Below are 12154 nucleotides of genomic sequence, written 5' to 3' on the forward strand. Positions count from 1 at the left end.
TAATAAAAAATACGTTCATGTTAACTACTGTTTCAATCATGTTCTTTTGGAGGAGGAGGGGAAAGGGGGTTGGTAATTGGACAGGACAGTCACCTTTGGCAGGGTACATAGGCGGGGGCAGGCACAGCAGCAGGGCACATACACAGTGCAGTGATGCAGTGACTAGTTACCCTGGTTAGTCTGGGAGGTTGTTTTCATGTTATGTGGTGGGGGGTGGGTTGCTCTGTGACTTTGTGGCGGGGGAGGGCAGTTACAGATCTTAAGCGGCAGTCCTTATGCAGGATCACAGAGCCATGCAGCAGGGGATCTGTAATCGTCCTCCCCCTGCCACAAAGTCACATAGCCCCCCCATACACACAGTCCCGATCAGGAGGGGTGACAGGCTCCGTTGAAACAACCATCCCACCGCAGCGGAGCCCGTCAATCCTTGAGTTTAGAAGCTTCATTCGCGTCACTACACTACACCCGCTCCGCACCACAGTCTGCGTCCCAGTTTTAAAAAATTCCCGCGAAAACAGTATTAAAAAAAACGGTGTGCATTAACAAAGTAGAACTATTTTTATTTCGAAACGTGTGTTGGAAGGGGGTGAAGGGGGTATGTAACTGGGTAGGATAGTCAACATTAACTGGGTAAAGAAACGGGGGCAGGTTCAGCTTCTCTGTACACAAACTTAAAAGTCACAGGTTACCCTGCTCACTCAGGAACTTTGCTTTCAAAGCCTCCCGGATGCACAGCGCTTCCCGCAGGTCTCTTCTAATCGCCCGGCTGTCTGGCTGAGCGTAATCAGCAGCCAGGCTATTTTCATCAACCTCCCACCCCGCCATAAAGGTCTCCCCCTTGCTCTCACAGAGATTGTGGAGCACACAGCAAGCTGCTATAACAATGGGGATATTGGTTTCGCTGAGATCACAGCGAGTCAGTAAGCTTCTCCATCTCCCCTTGAGACGGCCAAAAGCACACTCCACCACCATTCTGCACTTGCTCAGCCGGTAGTTGAAGAGTTCTTTTTCAGTGTCCAGGGCGCCAGTATAGGGCTTCATGAGCCAGGGCATTAGCGGGTAGGCTGGGTCCCCGAGGATGACTATAGGCATCTCCACATCCCCAACAGTTATTTTGTGGTCCGGGAAGTAAATACCTTGTTGCAGCCGTCTAAACAGACCAGAGTTCCTGAAAACACGAGCGTCATGAACCTTGCCCGGCCATCCCACGTAGATGTTGGTAAAACGTCCCCTGTGGTCCACCAGTGCTTGCAGCACCATGGAAAAATAGCCCTTTCGGTTAATGTACTGGGTGGCTTGGTGGTCCGGTGCCAGAATAGGGATGTGAGTTCCATCTATGGCCCCACCGCAGTTTGGGAATCCCATCGCTGCGAAGCCATCTATGATCGCCTCCACGTTTCCCAGGGTCACTACCTTTGGCAGCAGTACATCAACGATTGCCTTGGCTACTTGCATCACAACAACCCCCACGGTAGATTTGCCCACCCCGAACTGGTTCGCGACTGACCGGTAGCTGTCTGGCGTTGCAAGCTTCCAGAGGGCTATGGCCACTCGCTTCTGTACACTCAGTGCAGCTCGCAACCGGGTGTCATTGCGCTTCAGGGCAGGGGACAGCAACTCACAAAGTTCCAGGAAAGTTCCCTTCCGCATGCGAAAGTTTCGCAGCCACTGGGATTCATCCCAGACCTGCAGCACTATGCGGTCCCACCACTCAGTGCTTGTTTCCCGTGCCCAGAATCGCCGTTCCACGGCATCAACATGACCCATTGCCATCGTGATGTCCTCGGCGCTGGGTCCCCTGCTTTCTGAGAGGTCTGTGCTACTCTCAGACTTCAGGACATCACCGCGGTGCCGTAGCCTCCTCGCCTGACTTTTCTGCATCTGCCTCAGGGAAAGGTGTATGATAAGCTGCGAGGCGTTGAGAGCGGCCACAACTGCAGCGATGGTCGCAGCGTGCTCCATGCTCGCAGTGCTGTGGCATCCGCGCTGTCAATGACTGGAAAAGTGCGCGAACTGATTTCCCGCCGGCGCTTTCAGGGAGGGAGGGCGGGAGTGATGGACGGATGACGACAGTTACCCAAAAGCACCCTCGACACATTTTGTTACCCAGAAGGCATTGCCGGCTACACCCAGAATTCCAATGGGCAGAGGGGACTGCGGGAACTGTGGGATAGCTGACCACAGTGCACTGCTTCGAATGTCGACGCTTTCACCGTTAGTGTGGACTCACAAAGTCGAATTACTGTCCTTAGTGTGGACACAGACGTTCGACTTTGCAATATCGATTCCAAAAATTCGATGCAAGTAAATTCGAACTACTCTCGTAGTGTAGACAAGGCCTAAGTAATGCACGGACATCAGGAGATGTTCTGTTTTCAGCATTAGCAAGCTGCATGTAGTCCTGTATCTTTACAAAATAATTACGCTGGATTTATTCATCCCTGAACACAGTGCTTTTTTCATGATGGGATACTATGGTAGTTCAGTGAAAGGATAATTTCATCTCACCCTGAAGCTGTGAAGCCCATAAAAACTCCCGTGTCAGTCAATGTCACCACGTTCACAGGAACTGCCTATTGCAAGGTGTGTTTCCTACACAATAAGGCCAATGTCTGTGTATTGCTAAATGTTATATAACAGACAGAAAAATCTCTAGCATGATTTCCTTGATGACTGTTTTCTGTATCTTTAGTAGACATTCAATGATCCCCAGATTCATCATTCCTACTGTTCACCTCTCCCACTCCTGTGCTTGTGCCTTCTTCCATACCATCCCCTGTTCCTAAAAGAACCTGCCAAACCCAGTGTGCCAGGCTCCCTCCCTCCTTGCACTGAAATCTTTCTCAAAAGGCCACTTCTGAAGATGCTAGCCTTTGTCGCCACTATCCCAGGTAAATATAAAAGTGTGTTCTGCAATGTGAAATCCTGGCCTTACTGAAGTCAATGGGAGCTTTGTCATTCACCTCAGCAGGACTAGGATTTCATCCTCTGTCTTTAGTTGTGTCTTGTACAGTGCCAAGCTCAACATCAGCGTATACATAGTGCATAGCTTTGCTTTCTCTACATTCCACCAAAGCTACTTTCCTGACCTGTCCTTTCATTCAGTTTCCCACTGAGTCGCTCATTTCTGACTTGATGCCTCTTACATATCATGATGTATATGGCCAGGTAGGCACCCAAGTGACCCTTTGGTGTATGAAAATTACTCAGTTCAGATACTCATTGGACACTGTGACCCAATAGCAGTAACTTACATTGATAAAGTGTAGTGCCTTTCATCCAACAGCACCCCAAAGCACATCACCACCTTAACATATACAGGAGTCATTTCATCATTGTGAAAAATAAGGTGTCCCTGGGATGGAAAGTGGCAACTTTTACTGAGTTCTGTTAAACCCTACACAATAGTTCAGAACAGGAGGTAAATATTGCATCCAAATTAAAAGGCAGATAAATCTTGCAAGGTGGGCAGTGCCTTCCGCCAGCCAATGGCAGTTGAAGGCGCTGTGCTTTGCTTCATGCAGTACTGGGCCTCATAGATTTTATGGAGAACTAGGTGCCTAATTACCTTTGAGGATCTGGCTGTAAAGCCCAATGAGTCTTAAACCCAGGCCTGCAGAATTGACAGGCAGGTAACACCTCCACACTGCCACCCAGCAGCAGTTGTAACCAACTCATGCTCCCCTACCCACAACCTGCTACAGGCACAGACCACAGGAAGTCCCATCTCAAGGGGTTCAACAAACTGCAGCCTTATGGTGCCTGGCTAACTCCCTGCCCCAAGGGGCATTTCAGGAACTGTCCATGCAATAACACGGATCACTAGCTAGCTGCCACGACCACCCTGCATTCTCTTTTCCTGAACTCCTGGTATTGACCTCAGCTCTGACTTGAACCTTGACTCCCACTTGAACCCAAGGAATACCCACATGGACCCTGATATCTAGTATTGACTTAGCCTGATCCCCTACCTGCCCAGCTTTGCCCTTCAGCCTGATCATTGACTTTGATACTGACTCCAAACCTTGGTGTTTGTTCCTGCCACTAGTCCTACCTACATTCACCCAGGATCCTGACACCGGGCCCTAACACACATTGAAGTCAATGGCAAAACTCACAGGCTTCATTCTTTGCAGAACTAGGCCTACATGAGGGAGACAAAACTGTTGCACTGAAATGCAAAACAAATCCTCAGGAGAGTTATTTTACCTTAACATTAGGAACAGGAAATAAGTGTGCACGGGGAAAAATTAAGGATCATGAGATAGGGACTCTCAACTATTTCTGCTGTATTCTAAATAGTCTATAAATTCTAAAGTTTCATTTTAAAATAAAATTTGGCAAAAATTTCCAGAAGTGGACACTGTTTCGGGGATGCCTCTCTCTGGCCCTAAATCTCTATCCTTCATTGTAATGGTGCAGTCATCGTAACATAAATCTAAAGCGGTCTCCAGCCAGATACTAGTAATAAAGATGAGAATTCACCTCTCTGTACACGATTCATCTCAGGGAAGTCTGAATTTTGGTGAGCAAAAACCATCTGAGATTTAACACTGCATCTGCCAGGACTCTCACCCCAGAAGCAGTTCAGTTATTCAGAGCTGACAACTTTTATCCCAAATTGGAAAATATTTAAAAACAAGAAACACTTGCCTCTATTTCTGAGGTGAGGCAGGCTGGATTTACTAGGCAATCTCCTACCTGGAATGGGTCTGCTGATTGATACTGCTGTGACAGAAAAGAAAACTCTCTTTACCTCCATCATAGCCATGGCATGTTAAACCAACCCTGCCTGGGATTAATTTGATCCCTGGCTCTGGCTGTCTTTTACATTAATGTCCCCATTCGACCACGGAAAACTTTCATTTTAAAAAGAATCAGATTAGCAGTTTTGCTTGGTTTCATTGGAACAACTTTCACTAAGAATCGAAATGACTTGGGTCTGCTGCAAAACATGCCAGGAGGCAGTAGTACTATGCCGGGCACTTGTTAGCCATTGCAGAATCCATTTCTCTTCCTCTGAGTAGTCAGTGAACTAGAACAACCAGATTTTGTGTGTGTGATAGTGCCTCTGCAGTCAGGGCCGGCTCCAGCATTTCTGCCGCCCCAAGCAAAAAAAGCCGCGATCGGCGGAGGCAGTTCAGCGGCAGGTCCTTCGCTCCTAGAGGGAGTGAGGGACCTGCCGCCCCCGAATTGCCGCAGGTGCCGCCCCTCTCCCTTGGCCGCCCCAAGCACCAGCTTGTTAAGCTGGTGCCTGGAGCCGGCCCTGTCTGCAGTTCAGTGCAGTGACTGGCTTTAGGACAAGAGGAGTCAAGGTGTGGGTCCTTTCGCCTTTCCTGGCTCCCTTCACAAGCATCTCTCTCTCTCTCTCTCTCTCATTTTAAGTCCACGTGGCAATCCTCTTTAGTACACAAGGACTAAAGAGATTTTTTTCCTCCAGTTTCATGTCTAGATTTCGGCAGTGATTAACACTGTTTACTGTAGGTATAATACGTAGCAACATTGTACTTTTCAAAATCTACCAGATTGAACCAAATGGCACATTATCAAACAACCCTCTTGAGACACGGATATCCTGTACTCCACTGCCACAAAAAAGTGTTACATCCCACTTAGATCCAAACACCTACCTGCCTCTCTTAGTATAGACTAGGGTTCATGTTCAAGATTGACTCAGGGCTAGGATTTGGATTCAGGTTCAACATCATCAGCCTCTTTTTATGAGCTATCCATTTTGAGAGATTTTTGGTTGCATCAAAACCTGATCCAGGAAAGAGGCCCTTTTTGGATCCATTCAGAAAGTAAAGCTGCTGGTGCTGATTGAATCTGGGGATTTGGATCTGAATTCCCCACATACCTACCCACAAATCAAAGGGGTTTGGATTAGAGATTTCAGTATTGGCCCATCACTAATTACATATTATACAGAATCTTCAGTCCAAAACTTTATTCCCCGTCAGGCAAAATTACTCAATGCACTCACTGACAAGAGAAACCACACACTAAACATGCTGTTTTCCAACTGAGGAGGAGTTTACTCTGATACAGAAATCAATCGGACTACTTGCAGAGTAAGATGCTATCAAAGTGGGTAGGGTTACCAGAATTTCAATATAATTAGTTCCAGTAAAATACATGGGACCCTTTGTGGAGTCATAAGGAAACAATAAGTAGCCAGATTGTTAGCTGATGACACATATTAAGAAGACTGAGCTCCAGCCAGACAGAGGAAGTTAGAGAGAGAAGCTTTTGAGCTACACAGAGCTCTTCTCCAGACCTGAAGAGCTCTGTGTAGCTCAAAAGTGTGTGTCTCTTTCACCAACAGAAGTTGGTCCAATAAAGGATATTACCTCCCCCACCTTGTCTTTCTAATAGGAAGTTGGAGATGGAGCATCAGGAAAAGTCCATAGCTCTTTTTATTTATGTGCTGCATTTTTTATTTAATTAATTAATTTGATTTGATTTAATTTCATTTGTACATTCATGTAGAAGCTTTTTTGCCAGATCCAGCTCTCTACAGGTATCCAAAACATCCCCTTTGTCTTTGGCTGCAGCTTCTTGTGTCTTTGGATGAAACTCTGATCATCCCTACAGCAACCTGCAGGGAACTTGGAGGGAGGAGCACAGGCTGCAGAAGGTAAGAGTTTGGAAGAGGCACCAGGAAGTTGGTCGTTATGTATATGGCTGGAATGCTAGCCCTAGCTGCAGCATCTTTGTAAATATTCTCTTAATAAAAGAGCTAGTTTAGTTTTACAAGTATTCAGTTCTCTTGCTACCCAGCACACGGCACATGAAACCTTCATAATACTACGATCAAGAAATTTTGAGATGTGTCATAATTCTAAAAGGAAATTTGCCTAATCATTAAAATGTGGGTCCTCGGGGATCTCACAGCTGCCTAATTAATATTAAAGAATTTTTTTAAAAATCAGGTATTTAAAAAAATATTGCTTTTCATTTCCTTATTTAAGTTACACAGACTTTTCTGAAACAATCAAAGGCAATTGTAAAAAATCACTGCAGTTTTCCTTTAAATAACCGCAAATACACCTCATAAATAAAATTACAGCAAGGCTTCATTTAAGATTTGAGTATTAAATATGAAATTGTTGCCATCCACAAAGATCGTATAGCTAAATAAATATGGACATCTCTGATGGCCAAACTAAAATTACACAGAGCATGTTATGTGCATATGTAAGTGTGAAAGTAATTTGATATATTTTAAAACTTTGAAGCATTTTATAGCCCTCTCACTCTCCTCCCATTTTTGTCTTTTTAACTATTTCATGCCATTTTCATACGCTTGGTTTATGCTCAGGACATTGGATTTTTATACATATCATATTAATGTATTATATTTTTTCTGTTATATGATCAGTTTAAAAGCCAATACAATATGGATCAAAAATGAGATTCCTACAGATATATGTGTTTTGTAGAACTGGATACAATTTCCACACGTTATAACTTAAATCAATGTATTTTTGCTAGGACATGGAACAGCGCCCCCCACCCTGGGCTTTCTTGTAGGTAATATATTGAGAAAGACTGCATTGCTTGGAATCAATTAGTTATCCTGCTGGATATCATGAGAGAGAGAAAAAGAGTCTATTTTAGTAGATAAACAAGCTTTCAAAGTACATCAAAGTAAAATTGAGGTAGAAGTAGGGTGACCAGATAGCAAGTATGAAAAAATCAGGACCGAGTGTGGGGGGTAATAGGCACCTATATGAGAAAAAATCCCCAGATATCAGGACTGTCCCTATAAAATCAGGACATCTGGTCACCCTAGGTAGAAGATACAGTAAATAGCAATCTCACCAGTCAGACCTGGTGGTAAACAAGAGACCTCTAGTACTAGATTTAATTTTGTGGCAAAACGTATGTATCCCTGAGGCCAAGTCTCTCTGCATCAGAATTCCACAGCCCGGCTGCTTTGATCCATGAGTTAAAGCCATGAAAGAAATGGACAAGCCAATTTAGATCACTGAACAATCCTTGAATATTCATCCTGCCAAATCCTGGCGCAATTATGGGGGCAGAAGGACAGGAGAAAGGAGACGCAGCATTGTCTATTAGTTAAAGTTGGGAGCTAATGGTCAAGATACCTGGAGTCCATACCCAGCTCATCTGGACTATGTCTCAGTTTATCCGTCAGTAAAATGGCTATTTTATCTACCTCACAGGGGTGTGTTAAGGCTTCATTTATTAATGTTTACGAAGTGCCTGAATCCTGAACACGCTGGATGAAGATATGAATACCGTACCTTTTGTCAATGTGTTACTGCATAAAAAATAATTGCAATATGTAATGAGAAACCAAGTCTCTTGGTTCTTACCAGAGGAAATATTGAGATTTTACCTCAGACTTGTTCTTGGTGAGAATCTCTGTTGTCATTTCACTGCAGCTCAACGTCTGGCCCAAGCAGACAGCTTGAAAAACTGGTCTGTGCTCTGGGGAGATCTTTGGGGGAAGGAGGAAAGGAATCATTTCCCAAAGCCACTACTACAGCCTGTAATAGCCCCTGTGGCTGGTATGTCCCCTCTACAGGCAGAGATGACCAGTAAGGCCCTGTAGTCACTGTGACTAAGTCACACACCAACCAAGCTTACATGCTTCCTTTCCTCTGTGCTGCATGCAGGAAGTTCCTAAAGAATTATCTTAGATAGACTCATCTGCCGAGTGATGAATGTCAAACAAATATTTACTAAGGTAAAACACCTATAAGTAGTGGTCAGTTACTTACAAGTGGGAAGCACATCAAGATGAACTCACCAGTCACCTTCAGCAGTGGACAATCCACAGTTTCAGCTTCCCTTTGTTAGGCTGACATACATATATCTTTTTTGTTATCTTTTCTTATAAATATGTATTAGTCTCTCATTTCCCTATCAATTCTCCGCTCCTGTCAGTACAAGGTTTGTGCTAACTCTAACTGTTCTTTTTTAGCTCTGTAGTTTAGGGTTGTCAACCCTCCAGGATTGTCCTGGAGCCTCCAGGTATTAAAGATTCACCTTTAATTAAAGATTATGTCATGTGATGAAACCTCCAGGAATACGTCCAACCAAAATTAGCAACCCTACTGTAGTTGCTAGCATCTTCTGTTTTCCTCACAAACATAATCGCTCTGCATCTTTCTTACACAACTCTGCGCAACACTACTTATGCTTAAGCTGTAAAAGTGTTAAAATCACAGCAGGCTTCTGTCAGGCCTAACTATGCCTTTGCTCCCAAGTACATAATAGATTGTTACAAGGAGGAGGGAGAAAAAAAATGTTCTTCTTAACCTCTGAGGATAGGACAAGAAGCAATGGGCTTAAATTGCAGCAAGGGAAGTTTAAGTTGGACATTAGGAAAAACTTCCTAACTGTCAGGGTGGTTAAGCTCTGGAATAAATTGCCTAGGGAGGTTGTGGAAAACACCTGTTAGGGATGGTCTAGACAATACTCAGTTCTGCCATGAATGCAGGGGACTGGACTAGATGACCTCTCGAGGTCCCTTCCAGTCCTATGATTCTAGGATATTGGATCCCGAGCACTCTGAAGAGTGCAAGTCCCATGGGCAGGCCTCTCACAAACTGTCCCACACCATTTCTGCTGTATGCAGTATCCAGCACACCTTGGAAGGGGGAGGAGCAGAATTTGCTCCACATGAGTAATTTACTCTTTACAGTTCAAACCTAGCTCTCAGTAGTCAGCGTTGGTAATGTTAATAATCCAGAATGAAAAGGATATTTCCAAAAGCCCAATATACACTTGTAGTTTGCACCTATCGGTTAGTGTTTTCTCAGAGGAATGCATACAAGGCAGATCGGGCAGAAATACCAGCCACATCTGCGGCATTTCCACTCATCCCATCTGCTTTTTATTTCATCAGCTGGGAAAGCACAGCTCTAGTCATCTCACAAGACCATTTTATAGGGATTAGTGTGGATAATTTAGAACTGATAAGAGGAAAAACTGTATCCTGCTTGGGCAGATGTTTTTAAAATGTATTTCTACTGGGTTTGATTACAGTTTAAAGACTTGTTTATCGTTGTTGCCAAGACACTGTAATAGATACAAGCTGCATTTAAGCATCCTCATACCTATTTTGCCTAAACCATTTTTTTAGACGACAATATTAATAAACATTAACCAAAATCTGGATCTCTGTAATGTGACATGGGTCTAATTTCTTGCACTTCCACTTCAGGCCAATGTCAGTATCACTAGCAGATTGAGGAGGGAACCTAGGAGGGAGGGTCTATTAGGAGATAGGCAGAGTTCAGTGACATGTCTGTTATTTTTCTGTTTTACATGGTGATGGCTCAAGCATATAAGGTAAAGAAGTTCAACAACCCAAAGACTCTCTGCCCCCACCATACAACTGGAAAGAAAAACACTGAGGAGAGAAGGCCTAGAATCGAGACTGATGTCCCGCATCAATGGACATTGTCCATGGAGGCCATCTTCACCACCTGAGAGCAGGAGGAAATACTACTGAGTTTCTCAGAGCAGGAGGGACACTGATCAGCATGATGAAAATACTAGGAAGGAGTGAAGAAGTATGTGGAAATTATGGCTTCACATTTGCTAAAGGTGATTTATTGTATGTTTTGTGAAATCATAACCAAAAATGTTAACTTCTAATTTACTAGTTTTATTAAATCTAAATGGTCATATCTCATTTCCTCCTTTGGCTATTATGACTGTGCAACAGTGAGATAACAATTGTTACAAAAAGTTATGGCAGAGCAGGGAGGGATACTCCTACATTGGATTAAGCTAATGGTACTCTCTAAATTGTCACTATATAGATTTAATTGCTCCCTTGCTTAAATTTTTACCTGCATCCACAAGACAAGGACTTTGATCATTGGCCAATAGGTAAACTGTGTTTTTTAGATGGTATAATTCTATTTTTCTGCAAGATAAAAATTGAGGGATTCTAGTTATTGCATCTGCATCCATCTGTCTAAGCTTATGGGCCATGTATAACTTGGAACCGTAACTAAAATAGAGAGAGAAAGATTGTCCCCTCCTCCTCTACATGTGGAAGGGGAAAAACCCAGTGGATGCCTTGTGATATGGGACAGTGCTGCCTATTCAGCACTACTCCGGGTTCTTCTGACCTTACTGAAGGTTCTGCAGGGATCTGGATCCAGGTGTGAGGAGGGAATGGGCAATTGGGGGAGGGAGTGCATCTGAAGAAATGGCTATTCTCCATGGCATTGTATCACACAAGCCTGTGGGAATTCTACATCGAAATTAATGCTAGAGTTCAGTTAGGTGTTGTCTCCCTATATGCTGTGGAATAAATCCATGTGTGGGTTTCAGGGACAACTTACCGGAGGGGAAGTCTTAAGAGCATGGCTTCATTGGAGCTATGCAGCTAAGGGGCTGGTGGAGGGCTATAAGGGTCTGGAAGGCCACAAAGATGCTCAGGGCCTCTGTAGGATGCCTCTTGCAGATCATCTCAAGATACATGTGGATCTCAGGCAATCAACAGCTAGGAGATGCAGCCTCTGCCCCTTCCAGATGGTGTCAAACATTATGGAGTTTCTTGTCCCGTACAGCTTATTCTCATCGAGGGGATGATTTGGCCATAGTTATTTTTCAAAGTTATGTAATACTTTGAAAAGTTTGTTTGTATACAGTATACACACATATGCCAAGATCTGAACCCATTTGCTTACAGCTAAATAAATGAGTTGGTTAAAAACCCATAGATAACCAGTAAGATTTGTAGTCCTCTTCTGCCACCATAGGTACTGGAGTTCAAGCACAGCCTGAGGGGAAATGTACCTAGGCATCCATTAGGTCTATGTAATGATTCTGTATTTTTATAAGCACTCCGATACAGATTCTATAAATAGCATGTAATTTTAAGCATAGTAGTGACTATGTAGTGGAATTTTACAGAGCTTTAGTTGAAGGAAAGTAGGTGGGAATGGAGAGCTTTTTTTTTTTTTTTTTTTTTTTATTAAAGTATAGGTAAGTCATGAAGAGGGCAAAAGGGAAAAGGAATGTTTCTTGTTAACTCTTTGCCATTCAAGCTATATATAGAAATAAAACAAAATGGTACTGCATCCTGCAAAGACTCCGAGCTGAGGGGTCATGTGACTGGGTTCATCTGTATTGACATTAGTTAGCAGCTGCAATGAGAGCC

General features: G+C 43.8%; 1 long non-coding RNA gene across 1 annotated transcript in view; it reads left to right on the forward strand.

The window, feature by feature from the left end:
• LOC117879293 overlaps window positions 1-11941 on the forward strand; it is a 68783-nt gene extending 56842 nt beyond the window's left edge. Inside the window, exons 2-3 of the long non-coding RNA XR_004646223.1 lie at window positions 6555-6637; window positions 10319-11941. This is a non-coding gene — a long non-coding RNA (uncharacterized LOC117879293). The remainder of the gene's footprint in view (window positions 1-6554; window positions 6638-10318) is intronic.
• Window positions 11942-12154: the final 213 nt, after the last annotated feature.

The sequence above is a fragment of the Trachemys scripta genome, chromosome 6 (assembly GCF_013100865.1).
Source record: "Trachemys scripta elegans isolate TJP31775 chromosome 6, CAS_Tse_1.0, whole genome shotgun sequence".
In the NCBI taxonomy this organism is placed as follows: domain Eukaryota; kingdom Metazoa; phylum Chordata; order Testudines; family Emydidae; genus Trachemys; species Trachemys scripta.